The sequence below is a fragment of the Tursiops truncatus genome, chromosome 18 (assembly GCF_011762595.2).
Source record: "Tursiops truncatus isolate mTurTru1 chromosome 18, mTurTru1.mat.Y, whole genome shotgun sequence".
NCBI classification, from domain to species: domain Eukaryota; kingdom Metazoa; phylum Chordata; class Mammalia; order Artiodactyla; family Delphinidae; genus Tursiops; species Tursiops truncatus.
The window spans coordinates 53,576,604-53,581,834 of NC_047051.1; the positions used below are offsets into that span (position 1 = coordinate 53,576,604).

Consider the following 5,231-nt stretch of genomic DNA (forward strand, 5'->3'; position numbering starts at 1 on the left):
GCTGTATAACAAAGTGAATCAGGTATACATATACATATATCCCCATATCCCCTTCCACTTGCTTCTCCCTCCCACCCTCCCCATCCCACCCCTCTAGGTGGAAACAAAGCACTGAGCTGGTCTCCCTGTGCTATGCGACTGCTTCCCACTAGCTGTCTATTGTACATTTGGTAGTGTATATATGTCCATGCCACTCTCTTACTTCGTAAAAATATGGAACGCTTCACGAATTTGCATGTCATCCTTGCACAGGGCCATGCTAATCTTCTCTGTATCGTTCCAATTTTAGTATATGCGCTGCCGAAGCAAGCACAGCAATCTTATTCTTAATGTTTACAACTTGTAACGTTTTGGTTAAGAACTTTTTTCTTTTCTAAGTTTATGAAGATATTCTCTAATCTGGAAGATTTATTGGCTTATCTTTCACATTTAGACATACAGTAACAACAGCAAAGTAATAATAATTTGTATGCATAGTATGAGGTAGATGTCAATTTCATATATTTCATATTATTATATATGGCTATCTAGGTGACCCAGCACCATTTAAAGTAATCTTTCCTCGGCACTGCAATATTACCTTTGTGTTAAATGAAATGGGTTTCTTTCTGAACTTGCCATCTTGATCCATGAGTCTCCTTGCCTATACTTTAGGAAATAAAACAGAGTTCTTCACTAGTGCCATCTTATAACAACTTATGTCTAGTACAGTAAGTATCCTTCTTTGTTCATCTTTAAATATCTTTATTGTTTTGGTTCTTTGAATTTTTATACACATTTTAGAATCAACTTGTCTATTTACTCAAAAAAGAAAAAAAAAACTTTTGCAGTTTTCACTGGGTTTACATTTAATTTATTGTAGATCAATTTAGGAAAATGTATATTTTAACCATTTGAAGTCCTCCAGTTCAAGAGTATATCTCTCCATTTGCTAACCTCCTCTTCAATTTTACTCAACAATATAGATTTCTTACAAATATTTTGATTAATTCTTAGCTATTTATCTTTTAATTTTATTGTTATATTGTATTTCTTTTATATTTGATTCCATTTTATATAAATAAAATTTATTTTGCATATTGCAATTATATATTGATTTTAGTGTATTGAGCTTGCATTCAAACACATTACTAAATTTACTTAACTTTGATAATTTATTTGCAGACACAGTTGATTTGGTGCATCCACAATTATTTCATCTGTGAATAAAGCTGTATTTATTTTCAATTCTTGTACTATTAATATTTGTCTTGTTTATTGGTTAAGACTTTCAATAAAATATTGAGTGAAAATTAATAATATCTTCTATTTTCTGACTCAGAAAAAATGAGCTCAACATTTCAGATTAACTATGATGTTTAATGTAAATTTTCTGTACATGCTTTTTATTTGAATACAGAATTTCTACAATAAAATTTCTAAGCATTTTAATCACTGATGAATGTTGACTATTATCAAATGCCTTATCTGCATTGCTTAAGATAGAATATCTGTAGTGACTAGTTGTCATGCTTGTTTCTTTTCTCTCCTTATTTTGTTAATATATTTCGTGATTATTTTGGGCCCTTTTATTGAAGTGCACAAATTCTAGATCTACAGCTTAATGAAATAACAACCCTATGTAACCACTGTGCAGATTAAGAACTGCACTAAGCCCCCATTCCTTCTGATGCTTCCTCCCAGAGACTAACCAAACTATTTGAACATCTAACTGCATGTATTAATTTTGTCTGTTTTTAACTTTATATAAATTGAATTAGATATATATGTACTCTTTTGTATCTGCCTTTTTCATTCCAAATTATTTTCTGAGGTTCCTTTCTATTGGTTCATGTAGTTGCAATTTTTACCATCAATTTCAGGAGTATTCTATGTGTGAATCTTTTCTACTATGATGATCATTTGAGCAGTTATAGTTCCAGTATGGGGATTATTATAAATAGTACTATTATTGTATACATAGTACTGGGCGGTGTGACTGATTGGCCTCATCCTGCTACTTATAACCCTAATCATGGGAGCCTTATTGAATAGCAGTCCATGTCTTTCAGATTAATCAGAGTAGACAATGGTGTGGAATATTCAAAAGAAAAATTTCCAGAAGACATGATGAGGTAGAAGTGAGGGGAATATATTGTTTGTGGGAAATTCTCCATGTTTATCTTGGGGCAGATTTTGATTCAGACTATATTTGCAAGGAGGTTTACTTAGCAAATAACACTGGAAGATAGAGATGGTGTCTTCCCCTATGGAGAAGGAATATTTGTTTTTTGTCCAGGGTAATAAAGATAATACTTTCCTCTAGAGCAAGAGTTGTACAGGTTTGCTTGCAACTTCCTTATAAGAGTAGGAGTTTTCTAAGCAAAATGTGCCTTGGTTGTGAAACAAATCCAGCATCTACCTGTATCCACCTCAGCACCATCCCCATGGAATTTGTGAGCCACGGGGAGCGTACCAGATATGAACATAAAGCTCATGCTATGTGCTGTGCTCTCTCTAAAGTTCATTGTTTCCAAGTGAAGAATCTTGTGTTTTCTGGCAGCACCTATGCTTGTCTAACTTGCAAGCAGGGTTTACTCTCACATCTTTCACAATTATTAACATATGTCTCTTCTATTCTGCATATTTATTTTTTGAGTTACCTTCTAGTTTAATAACCTTTTCACCAGTATCTAATCTGATCTTCGATGAATTTACTGGTTTTTAATTTCATTTATTATAAGTCTTAGTTCTAATTACATTTTTCAATTATAAATTCTGGTTCCCTGCCAACACACTCTCTGTCTCCCTCTCTCTTTTGGTCTTTTAGCTTCTTAAGCACAATAATCATTGCTTATTTTAAAGTCTGTGACTGAGAACCCCGTTATCTGTATCCTCTATTGGTCAGTACCTTTGGCTAGTTGCTTCTCTTGGTTTTCATTCACATTTTGTTCCTTATATACCTGGTTAATTTTGAGGGCTTGCCATACTATATTATACCTTTTTAAGATAATTTGAGGCTCTAGATTATATAATCTTCATCTAGAGAGAATTTATTTTTGCTTCTGGCAATGTTATAAAGTTGAGATGATCTGAAACTGATTTCAGTTTTAGTGAAGCATCTCTTTCCAGTTCACTTTTATTCCTTTATTGTAGCTATTTGAAAGCCCATTCCAAATTCTATGGATTTTTTCCAGATGGCCTTGAACTCTAAACTTCTTCCTCTAGCTAGGCCCATGAGTCTGTAGAAAGCTTTCTTCAGCTCCCCAACCTCACAGCTGCTACTTCCAAATCATTACACTTTTCTAAAAAAGAAAAGATCCTAAATGTCCATTTCACCCACTTAGTCCTCTCTCCTCTCCCAGACATTGATTTCATACTTACTCACTGTCTTGTTCTTCTCTGATGCATTTTTACTTAGTTCAATAAGTAGTTCTCAGCAAGGAGTTATTTCTCACCATCTACTCCATCATTACTGAAAGCAGAAATCTCTCAACATTTTTTTGACCCAACTTATTTGTCACATCTTACTATTCCCTAAAGATGAAATATTTTCTAGCATACCCTCCATATGTAAATCATTTAAATTTCTTTTGGTGCTGCCTCATCTGACCGAAAGTTGCATTCTAACATATTCTAACATATACAGTATTTATTTTCAAGCAGAAGTTGCTGCTTTACATTAATTATTAAATATTATGTATGGATATATCACATATATAAATATCATATAGCTATAGAGTATATATTTGAGAGAAGACCTTAAATTAACAACAGAAAAACCATACTGTGAATCTTTTCCCAAGATTATGTAAAATTATCATGGTATTTTACCAAGAAAACTACGCACTGGGAAAGAGAAAAACAAATGTATTTCAAGAATCAGAAAAGAATCTGATCCTTGAAAATCTGCTGTGTCTGCTCTGAGCTAACATTTACTAGATCTCCAGAATATCACAGTGGTCAACTGGTTAGAATATAGACTTATAGAAGAAAAGGTATATAAATGGAATTTGACCTGAAGCCAACACATATATTTGACTCATTAAAATCCTGAACCCATCTAATTGCAATAGTAGCAAATTTTAGGTGTAAAATCATAAAAGCATCAGGAATTGTCATAATGTCCTTATCATTGCACTGATTCCTTGTTCTGAGGAGTAAAGGATTTTATAGTAACTTAAGCACTCCCTCTGGAGCTCCCTCTCACTACCGAAATAGTTCATCAAAAGCAATTACATATCCTTGTCAGAATCATAGGAATTTAGAGGATTTTAATACATGAGGATGATGATTGCTATTATAAGCTAACTCAAATCATTTTGGTCTGAACTGAAATCTAAGAAGTCTTGGAGGATGACAGTGTATTAACCCATAATCATGGCCTGTTCTGTTCTAGAGAAGGTCTTTCTGGAGCAAATCAATTCATTCCCTATCAACTTACATCCCCCTGTTGATACAGCATGTTCCCTTTATCCTTGTAAACACAGCATATCACAATCTGTTTGCTTTAACCTAGTAGGTACACCAATGTACCTTAACTTCTTTCCCTAGGGTTAGGTCATCTGAAACTTGGTACCACTTTCTAGTACTCGGGATCTTTAGTGTCTCCTCATTCCAAAGGATGTCAACACATGGACTCACTATACTAATAACATCGTGCTGATAGGACTGTAGAGTTCAAATTAACAAGTAATTTAAATGACATGGTGATATGTTCATCAGAGAGGGGAAAATGTACTCCACAAAATATGTAGGCCTTCCATTCAAGGAAGGTTATATGATTCCTCCACATCAGGGAATAAACTGCTACACCTTTTTCTCACTAAAAAGGAGACACAGAGGTTTGTTTAATCTGTTCATTTTGTGGTCTGAAAGACAGCCAAAGTTAAAAGAGACCGACGGCAAGATAAGCTTCTCTAGTTGACTCTTTACGAAACCTCAATGAGTCTGTCATTTGCCTCTTTGACCCAGCAAACTGAGTACTACTCAAGCATTTATGACATTTCAGAATGTTCTACAGAGGTTATAACAAACTACTTTTGGAAACCAAAGTAGAGATTTTTTAGTCTCAAAGGAAGACCATGCCATCTTTTGCATGTAACAATGATCATTTTTTAGAAATAGCTTTAGATTGGTAATAGGCCATGAGAGAGTACTAAAGGTAAAACCTTGAATGGTTACCACATTATCGTATGATTCTAAATGTTCTTCATGAATTGCTTTTGTTGAATTGACATAATTTCGGGTGC

At 33.8% G+C, this 5,231-nt stretch overlaps 1 non-coding gene across 1 annotated transcript; it reads right to left on the reverse strand.

The window, feature by feature from the left end:
- Positions 1-207: 207 nt before the first annotated feature.
- On the reverse strand, positions 208-313 carry LOC117308893 (U6 spliceosomal RNA). Its single transcript, XR_004523145.1, has one exon. It is a non-coding gene; the product is annotated as a U6 spliceosomal RNA (small nuclear RNA).
- Between the last annotated feature and the right edge of the window lie 4,918 nt (positions 314-5,231).